Source organism: Asparagus officinalis, chromosome 2 (assembly GCF_001876935.1).
Source record: "Asparagus officinalis chromosome 2, Aspof.V1, whole genome shotgun sequence".
Classification (NCBI taxonomy): Eukaryota; Viridiplantae; Streptophyta; class Magnoliopsida; order Asparagales; family Asparagaceae; genus Asparagus; species Asparagus officinalis.
The window spans coordinates 8,623,722-8,634,471 of record NC_033795.1 but is presented as its reverse complement, the minus strand read 5'-3'; the positions used below and the strand labels follow the sequence as shown (position 1 = coordinate 8,634,471).

Sequence of the window (10,750 nt, the reverse complement as noted above, 5' to 3'; positions counted from 1 at the left end):
CCGACCGTCGCACCCAGAAGATGCCAAGACATCTGTCGCTCCACGGCTTGCCCCTTCAAGTGACTGAAAGAATATTGGCGCGGAATCGATGGGATGTACAGACAAGCTTCCCCGTCAAGAGTCAGCCAGTGCTCCTTGCCAAGGGTCAGCGAAGCAGGATCCTCGACATGATCCCCGAACAAGAAGCTCGGCTTCTTTAAAGCCTGAATGGAGCTAGAATCCGGGGTGAAGGAGGCATCTGTAATAAGCTGGCGCAAGCAATGGCGCCCTCCTTCCCAAATACTGGGGGTGGCCCCACTAAAAATAACAACGCTGGGGGTGGACCCACCAATGATGATAACACTGAGGGTGGCTGTATCATTCCTCTCGAAAATCGTCCAAAACAGGATATGGATGAGGCCGAAAAGATGAGGGATCTCGAAAGAAAAATTGACGCCCTGATGTCTGCTCGAGAGGTGAAGAGGACCGGCATTCCGTGTCCTTACCCAAGAGAGTGGGATTCGATCCCATATCCGGCGAAGTTCAACCTGATCAACTTCACGCCGTTCGGCGGGAAGGGTTCGCCCACCCAGCATCTAATCTACTTCAAGTCCCACTTGGGGGTGATCTCGGGCAACGAGCCTTTGATGGTTCGGTCATTCGTTGGCACCCTTCGCGGGCCCGCCTTCGATTGGTACCGCCGTCTCAAGCCCGGAAGCATCAACAGCTGGGAGGACCTGGAAAGCAAATTCCTCGCCCATTTCTTCGATGATGACACCGAAGTGTCGGTCAGGACACTCTTCGATATGAAACAAAAAGACGGAGAGACGGTGGACACCTTCGTCAAGCGCTTCCGAAATCAGGCAATGAACTGCAAGGATCCCGTCACGGAGGAATTTATCTTGCAGACCTGTCATAACAATTTGTCTATTAACATCTTGGATGTTATGGGAATAGAGCCGTTCAGTACCTGGAGAGAATTGAAGGTGCGCGGAGAATTCGTGCACGCGAAATAATGATTGTCATTTTTCGCGGTGAATTTTGGTGAAATACCCAAAATACCCCCCGCGTTCAAGGCCAAATTCGGGTCAGGGACACGTTCGTTTTGGGTCATGGTCATCATATTCGATCATCTAGCACCCCAATACCCCCGATTTTGGTTAATTTTGCAAATAAACCCTTTTTGTAAAATTTAGCCGATTTTTGCAAATAAACCCCTCAAACTTTCGGCCAAATGAGCATGTAATCTAGGTCCTAACTTCAGTCCTCTATTACATGAACACCACCCCAATTCTTTGGCCAATTTTGCAAATAAGCCCCCACGAATTTCAGTCCGATTTTGCAAACCCCCCCCCCAAAATTCGGCCATATTGCCTCTTTTGCACAAAACCCCCCAAAGCATGGTGCATACACAACCCCTTTGCCTACTATAAGAGTAAAGATGCAATCTTTATCAAAAAATGAGAGGATTGTGAAGGGGAGCTTACCCAAATCAAGAGGTTTGAGAACCCTAATTCCAAGGGCCAAGACTTGAGCTTGAATGAGGAGTAAGAAACCCTAGCTTAGGAGGAGAATTTCGGCCAAGAGGAAGCACTGAGAAGAATCCGAAATTGTGGAATGGGTTTTGAGTTTTGAAAACAATGGTGTATGGAAGAAGGAGGAAGAAGATGAATTCTCTTTTGAAAAGAGGGGGGAAAACAAAAGGGGAAACAAATTCAAACAAGAAAGAAAACAAAGAGGGGGAAAACAAAATGAAGAAAAAGACAAAACCAAGGGGGGGGACCACGGCTTTGCCAAAGACACCCCAAGGGGTGTCTCGGCAAAACCGAGACACCCCAAGGGTGTCTCGGCTTTGCCGAGACACCCCAAGGGTGTCTCGGCAATGCCGAGACACCCCAAGGGTGTCTCGGTGTTGTGGAGACACCCCCCGGGTTGTCTCAATCTAATTTATACCCCCGAACTCCTTTTGTACTCCGATTTCGCCGATTTTCAGACGGTTCTTGGATATTTCGACGAGTCCCACATTAATCAACGTTCGACGATCCAAAACCCTAGGGTCAACGCCGGTCAACGCGTAACCCTAAGGGTCAACGCCGGTCAACGCGTACAGTGGATCCACCAACACTTCCATCTGCCAGTCAGTGGCATTTCTCAGACTCAACATGTTAGGTCATGACCACCTAGCATTAAAGTCTCCCTTTGAGTGATAATACGAGTTGGCACTTTCTTTGCTATCCGTATTCCACTTTCTTTGCTTTCTGGTCAAACCTATAAAAGTTAGGGCCAAAGCCAAAATCCCCTCTCGATTCCTCAAATGAACGAGAAGTCCACTTTCAAATCGAGTAATCAAACCTTCCTCAACGCCAGTCAACGCGTTGCGACCAGAGTCAACGTTTGACGATTCAAAACCCTAAGGGTCAACGCCGGTCAACGCGTAACCCTAGGTCAACGCCGGTCAACGCGTTACAACCAAAGTCAACGTTCGACGATTCGAAACCCTAAGGGTCAACGCCGGTCAACACGTAACCCTAGGTCAACGCCAGTCAACGCGTTGCAACCAAAGTCAGCGTTCGACGATTCGAAACCCTAAGGGTCAACGCCGGTCAACGCGTAACCCTAGGTCAACGCCAGTCAACGTGTTGCAACCAAAGTCAACGTTCGACGATTCGAAACCCTAAGGGTCAACGCCAGTTAACGCGTAACCCTAGGTCAACGCCAATCAACGCGTTGCGATCAAAGTCAATGTTTGAAGATCCAAAATCCGCACCAATCAACATTCGACGATTCAAAGCCCTAGGGCCAACGCCGGTCAACGCGTAACCCTAGGTCAACGCCGGTCAACGCGTTGCGACAAAAAGTCAACACTCGGTGGTCCGAAGCCCTAAGCCAGCACAATGTGGCAGAGGTAGTTCAAAGTCAACTCAATAACATGAGCCAAACTCAATTCATCAGCTGCAGACTCGAGACTCCAACGACGGCCAAGCGATAAACGCAGTGCCGGCATCGAATAGACCGAAAATCGAAGGAGCCAAGAGTTGAAGCTAACCACAGGTCCTTATGCCGACTGAAGGCCAGACCAATCACATCCAAAGTATTCCAGCCTCTTCTATAAAAAAAACGAGTCCGGAACACTTTGGAGGGGGTATCTGTAGGCATTGAAAATTGCCTATAGGTCTCCACGAACGGTTCAATGTTAAAGAGCGACGATGAACGTCACTATCCGAGACACAGGAGTCCAATTGACGTCGACGAACGACTGAAGTGAATCGACGAGCTACGTGAGCAGACAGGATTTCGGAACAACGAAGACCCGGACCAATCGGAGACCCGGCGGTGTTCACAAAAAGGACAACGCCCTTCGTGCCTCGACCACTCTACAGATAATCCAACCACCAGAGCGGATCGAACTCTTCGTCAAGCATCCGACGCACCCGGAATCACTCAAATCCGAGTTCGGACGAAGAATCTACAGGGAAGACAACGAAATACACCTAAACGGAGTCCCGACAAGTCGAAATACCCCGGGGGTGTCTAGGAAAAGCCTAGACACCCCAGGGGTGTCTCAGCCTGGCCGAGACACCAGGGGGTGTCTAGGCCCCCTAGACCCCCCCTACACACTCCTATATGCCTATAAATAGACCCCTAGTGCCTTGCTTTTGAGGAGGAATTTTGGAAAGCCTTGGCGAAGCTCTGCTGCAGTGAAGAGTGGCCGTGCGCTTCAACAAGGAGAGGAGAGGTCCACATCAGAGCCTTCATCACCCGTCCGATCCTTAGTATTAGCCCTTGGCGTTAATACTAAGAAGAGCTCATATCTCGCTTTAGCCGAGATAGACGCTTAAAGCTTCTAGATCTCACGCGGATCGACGAAGCTCTGCCCGATTTTCTCGGAGCAGATTTGAGTGCCCGGTGGTCCACGGATATCAACGTCCCCGTCACAGGCCAAAGACCCACGCAAGCAAGAGATGATAAACGGATCTTGCGTTTGTTTGAAAAGAGTTGTATTTCTTTTGTTTTCATTGTGTAAGGGTCTTATAAAAAGGCTATCTTTTTGTTTCATTGTAACGATTGAAGTTGTAATGAATGCAGTAATGAATACAACAACTTTTGATGCAAACAATCAGTTCCACTTAACATCCAAGATTGACACTACTCATTTAAGTTGTCCACAAACTTCAAATCATTTAAGAACGTCAAGTAATAATTTGAGAATTTCCATTCAAAATGACTAGCAGCTGGAGTACTGTTAGGCAATCTCTCCGGGGGATTTTTTTCCTACTAAAAACCCAAGAACCAAAATCCATGTTCTTCACCTTTGCTCTTCTGCTCACCATCCAATTAGCTCCATCTTTAAACACCAAAGAAATTTCACTTCCCTCCCCAGATCTCGTTCGAAGGTCAATATCAGAAAAATCTCAGCAAACAGTTCTCTGAATTGGTCGCAGCTAGCTATCAATGAGGAGAGGATTTTTCTGTCCTCTCGATCTTATGGATTGTGGCCTCTACTGCCCTTGTTCCTCTTCTATCTGGATCCTTGTTTTGTTTTCAGACCCTATGTCTAAATCTTGATCCTTAGATTTATTGGTCTTTCTAAAGTTGTGGGTCAGCTCATGATTCTCTCAGCCACCGTTGTCTATAACCGATATTTAAAGAGGATACCTATGAGGAGTCTCATATATGGAGTACAAACAGTATATGCTCTCTCCTTCCTACTGGACTTGTGTTTAGTGAAGCAATTCAACCTAATATTGGGGATTCCTAATGAAATATGTCTCGTGTTTCTCGGCATTAGCAGAGGCTATAGCGCAATTTAAGATCCTTCCTTTTACTATGCTTTTCTCGAGATTATATCCATCTGGGTGTGAGGAATCCTTGTTTGCATTTTTTTGCTTCGTTGTTGTGTTTATCATCGATATTTAGTGGTATTTTTGGTGTTGGACTGGCTTCTTAGTTCTTTCATTGGAGTTAAGTTCTGGGGATTATTCAAGCTTGCCTTTGGGGATTATAGTGCAAATTTTAGCCGCATTGGTTCCTTTAGGGTGGATTTCTTGTGTTCCAAATGTCAGGAATTGTGACGTAATGAAGAAAGGGGAGAGGAGGTTAAAAGGTGGTTGACGCGCGCTGGCGGGGTGAAAACTGTGACCAGAGATTTTTTTTTTTTTTTTTTCTGATCATTCAGATTGTTAATTATTGATAGTGAATTTTGTCGATTTTAGAGACAAAATTTGTTAAAGATGTCCATTGAGGCGTGTTTTTGCGATCATTCAGATAAGTCTTTTCTGAATCACTTTTGCAATTTGTTAAGATTGTAATTCACTTTTCTTGTAAAAATAGCTCTTTATTAGCTACTGTGGACCTTCAAGTTTCTAGTTTCCACTCGACTTAAAGGAAAACGTAAGGATTTTGGCATTCATTGTTGAAAAAAAATGTCATGTTTGCAACATATTTACATGGTTTAGGCGTTATAAACATTGAGAGTGAAACTCTGGCATGTGAAGCATATCAGCAGATAAACATATTTCTGGATGAACGTAGACAACTTGTACTTGATATTCTGACTGATCATTGGAAGAGCTACTGAGCTAAATGCAAATATACTTAGAGGGGAAGGCCACGACTTGACTTCATGAGGGGAGGGGGGGGGAGGGGTCTGGATAAAACTCAAAACTACAGTGGAGTCTCTACAAGTAAAAAATACGCAACGACGACTATGCCAGAACTCCGTCACCCTGCGGCTCTCCGAAACTCCGAACTACCTAAAAAGGTATTTTTAAAAGAAAAAGAAACAACAACAAGAGCGTCAGAGCGCTACAGCAAGATTACCCCTATCTGCCCTCAGGGAAAGGGCTACTAGATGGAGTGAAGGCTCTATCTATTAAGCATAGTTTACCTAGATTCATTTTTCCCGTATCTAATTAGGATTAACATTTAGAAACCTACAACACGAGACGTAGTACGTCGAGCAAAATAATCCAAACAAGAAAACCCTCATGTATATACCATATGTTTCAAATTGTAGATATCTAAACATTTATACCGAACTAAGAATAAACAATCTAAAGAAAATCAACAATTAAAAATCCACAACACGAGACTATAGTACGTCGAGCAAAATAATCCAAACAAGGAAACTCTCATGTATATATAATATGTCTCAAATTGTGAATTGCTAATCATTGACCCTAACTAAGAAATAAAGGAAACACAGTACAGGAGAGTAAATACATCAATATATATCATATTTATAATATCTTCCACTATCACTGGGAAGATAAAATAAATATCAGCATATATCATGTGTACTTTCAAAGGCAAAGTACCTCTGTCATAAATCTCAGCGATGAGTCATATTCATAAATGGTATCCACCAAAGACTCGGGCTATCAACAATCATCACAATGCAATTCCTTACAAGTTCCTGATTCTTCGCATTATCATGCGGAAAAGACTACCAAGTCGGCATTCTAAATGTGTACATGGCTCATTAGTCTCGTCGCATCTTAGTGTGTAACATGAGTGCGGGACGAACTACCGAATATGTATTGTTGACATATTAGTATTAGTTAGGGACTTATTTGTAAGTTGTGTAGGGGCCTATATAAAGCCCAAGAGATCTCATAATGAATTAGGGTTTCTATTAACAATTTGGTATCAGAGCTAACCCTAGCCGCCAAAACCCCATCCCCTCCCCCCCCCGGCGCCGCATCTGCCGACGCGTGCTAGACTGGGCAGACCCGCCCCCGCATCTCCGCCTGGCTGCAGACGGCGCTCCTCCCGTCTCAACGCGCTGCTGGGAGCCCAACAGACCCCCCCCCCAGCCGCCCCAAGCCGTACACTGCTGAATACGGCTTCGTTCCCCCAACTTTCTTCCATTATTCTCTGATTACTCCCCTCCTATGACCGCGCTGCAGTGATCCGACCCCCGACCACCTTCCGGAAACTCCCCCCCGGCAGACGCCCCCCCTTTCGGAACAGCCGGCTGCAGACCCCCCCCTTCGAAAACTCGCCTGGGCAGGACCCTACCCCCTTTTAGGCGTCAGACGCCCTACCGCCGCCTTACCGAAAAACCGCCCCTGCCAAGATCCCCCGCCCCGCGCTTCTTGGAAACGCCCACTACAGACCATGATCTTGTCAACAGCGATCAGCCGCCACCTTTTTTTTCGCTGTAACCCGAGCCCCCCCCCCACCACCAGCAATATATGCTCTGCTGCGTTGCCTTAATGCGTGCATAGCATGAGTAGTCTGGAGAGTTGGCATGGCGTGTCTACCGCTTGACTCAGTCCTCGAGAGCTGAAGTGCGGACAGGAAGTGGGAGTATACTACTGGGCAGACATCCCCGATTGAGATTATAGACTGGGTTTTGCGTTCTTGCTTAATCCTGGAGAACAACCTAAGAATATTGTTTCTGAGATCACACTTACTCTTAATGTTGCTGCAGCAGAGGTGCTGCCGGAAACCTCGAAATTTTAACTAAGCACGCGAACGAAGGGTCCGGAAGAAAAAGGTGAAATCAGGTGGGTGGTCCCTTAAAGCCCCAAAGGACTAAATTGAAATGGAGGTAGATCATCACAGCAAGGCCTTGAATCATCTGACGCATTTCCGGGCCCGTATTCATGCGCGGCAGGCGCTGCAACTTGAGCGGAAAAGCCCTATGAGTCTGTCGGCTGGTGAGAGTGCCCGAAACAAAACCCATCCGAAGAAGTCTGGTACGCTCTCCGACCATTCGAATCTAAAGCCTGAGAAGTGTGAGTATACCCAGAGTAGCTGGGCCGGTAAGCCTCGCCCAGGCTGGTCCCGCGGCGGGTGAGATTTAACACCCTTGCAAGGGAGGAGACCCTGGTATGGGGTTTACTTGACAGGAGATGTGACAGACACGCGCCGCCAGGCAGGACTCGCGAAGGCGCCGGAAAGAATGTAGCTCAGTCAAGTCCCACTCATATGTTGCGCTGTGGAGGATCCAACATCTGGCTTCTCAGCTCGTTGGTTCCAACGATCGCGCCACGGTGGATGTCATTGAGAAGTGAAGGACGTCTGGCCCCGGAGAAGTTGAGGAGGACAATATGTGATGGGAAATACTCAGAGGTATTCTAAGAATTAAAGGAGAGATCGACGCCGCCCAACATTCTCAGGGGGAGAGCAGGAATGTACAGGAATAATGCTACAGAGCGGAGCGACCTGTGCTGGATTATGATCATTTTTCTCCAGAGCTATAGCTGCCAAGGACCCGGATGTAAAGAGCGGGAGGCCTTTCACATGAGGAGAAGGACTATGGTGTTCTTACAAGACATTGACATCAGAGTTCGCTAGCGGGAAGTCGTGCATTGCTGGATCAGCTCAGCTGAAGAATATCCCACGGCTGAGGAGGCTGTATCTACTATGATCCGGCAGGCAGGTCGGACACTCGCATGGTCGGTACAGAGACGGGGGCTCCCGGCCCGGGGCAGAAACTCGTTCTCGTGCCCCAGCCGCCGGAATGGCGTTGGGGCGAGGCCCTCTTGGTAGAAGACGCCCCCAGAGGACAAATCGGCAAGTTTGACATCGCTCCAAGTCCGAAAGGAAGCTAAGTTGAGTGCGGCAGCATGTCGGGACGGTGGCCAGAGGTACGTTCGCTCCGGGCCCACAGCCGGGCACCGCGCCGCGCCCGGGGAGCAATGTACAACGTGAGAGCCCCTGGCGCCCGGCTGACGCGACCGGCTATCTTTGGTTTTACTTGTTGCGGAGCCTCGCGCCAACCCAGCGATGTCGAGGGGCTCCCTCCGGTCCGCCGGCCCGGGCTCCTCAAGCTGCTTCACACGCCTTTCATTTCGGAGGCGGAAGTAACGCCTAGCGGACTCCACAGGGCTTGTTGAAAGCTTCCGGAAGTGAAGTTCACCGCACCTCGGGCACTCCCGACTTTCATGGAGCCATCGACCGTGAAACAGGCACGGCCTTGGCAACGCTTGTCAAGCGCGTGGATTTTGTACCGGGCTGCGGCGTCGGAGAACCCCGATATTTAGGTCGATGAGTCGTCACTCGAACACCGGCCTTCTTGCTCGTGTAGGCGGTAACAAGTTTCGAAGGGAAATGGGATCCAGCGGCGGGGGGGCGCCGCGTTGTCCTCCGCGTCTTTCTAGAAGGGCCTCTGCGGCCGCCGAGAGCCGTCCGACGGCGGGGCCGAAAGAAAACGGAGAAGCTCGTCATGAAAATGGACAGAAACGACGGGGGCAGCGCGGAGCCTCAGCCCGCGATTGGGCGGCCCAGTGTAGTGTGGGAAGTCATCGTGACTCCAGTGGAGCTTGCGGGAGGTCTGGGTCGGACGAAACTGCGGAAGGGGTTCGTCGAGGCTCGGGTCGAAGGCCAGAGGCTTTGGAGGTAGCTCCGCACGGCGGGGTCAGCGGGGAGATCGGATGTGGGCCGGCGCGAGAGAGAGAGGAAGTCAGATATGGGAGGGGAGAGGACGACGAAGAATAGATGAGGTCTGAGCATTTGTATGGGGGGTAGACTGGGGAGCGGTAGTGAGAGAGGTGTTCTTGGGTGTGATGAAGGAGATTCGCTGGTTGCCTTCCGTTTCCGGGCTATGAGGATTGAGAGTTCAGGTATGGAGAGCGAGGTGACGAAGGCTAGCGCAGTGGGAATACTACTGACGGTGGCAGGAGCAGCGGTTTCAGCTGTGACTCATCCCCCGGCGGGGTTGATGGGGAAGCGTTGATGCTCTGGGTGAGCGTAGCGGTGGTAGGTCGGGCCGGGATGAATAAATAGGTATAGGCATATATAGAGTTTGGGTGCCGAATGGGACGTGCCGCGTTTGGTTAGGTGGAGCGAATGTTTATTAAATAGTGAAGAGTGGTGGGATCAATTTGGCTGGCCGGGACCTTGATAATCTGTGAATACCGAAAATCATAGTGTAGGGTATATGTAAGAGTGTTGGATGTAAGTTTGATAGGAAGTGCCCTAGCGGTACATAAAAAAGGAGGCTGTAGACACTGGTGATACTTTTTTTTATTTGTTGTTGCAGTGTTGTCATGATGTTGTTATACCCTTTTGTGTCGCGCAGCGGGATGGCGGAGGCCATATTTTGTGATACTCTTATTTTAGGTATTGGAATGGACACGAGATATGATATCTGACTACGAATATCTTTATTGTGTTGTTGGTGTGCTTTAAAATTCTATGTGCGCGTGTAAACTAAGAGGGCATGTACAGCCCGCTTCTGTAGTTTGAGTATCGTGGAGCTCTAGAGAGTGAAGAAATAATTTAAGAGATGGATATGGATGAGTAACGCGCATGCAAGAGTTATTTGGTGGCTTAGGGTGACTTTAATTAGGCCAGCTAAGAGGCATGGCATCAAATGTTTGTTGCCGAGTGTTAGATTTATGGATGGCAGCAATCAGAGCATTGTGGGTAAAAATGCAGATGTAGATGTATCAATGAGCTAACCCGTGGCGAAAACGTAAAGGACGCGCATAGCTATTAAGCTTACTGTATTATGCCAGGAACTTAAAATAAGTTAACCAACTCAAAATGATGTGAGGTATATACCATTATGGATTCCGAGCAGGTGAGTGCGTGGGAGTCCTATATGAATTGATAGGTCTTACTCCGATACATTCGTGGCAGAGAGGTATATCATTTTACATCGGGTAATGATTCTTATATTTTTACGTGGCAGTGACATTTTATTTGAACTTATGATAGTCGTCAATATTACTTAGTTCATTGGAGTATGCTAATATTTTTTTTCATTTATTTGCAGGAGAGCGACCAAGAGCTAGTTATGTATTGATGCATCGAGCTC

General features: G+C 48.3%; 1 pseudogene; it reads left to right on the top strand.

Moving 5' to 3' along the window:
- LOC109830787 lies at nt 1,421-5,186 on the top strand (annotated as a pseudogene).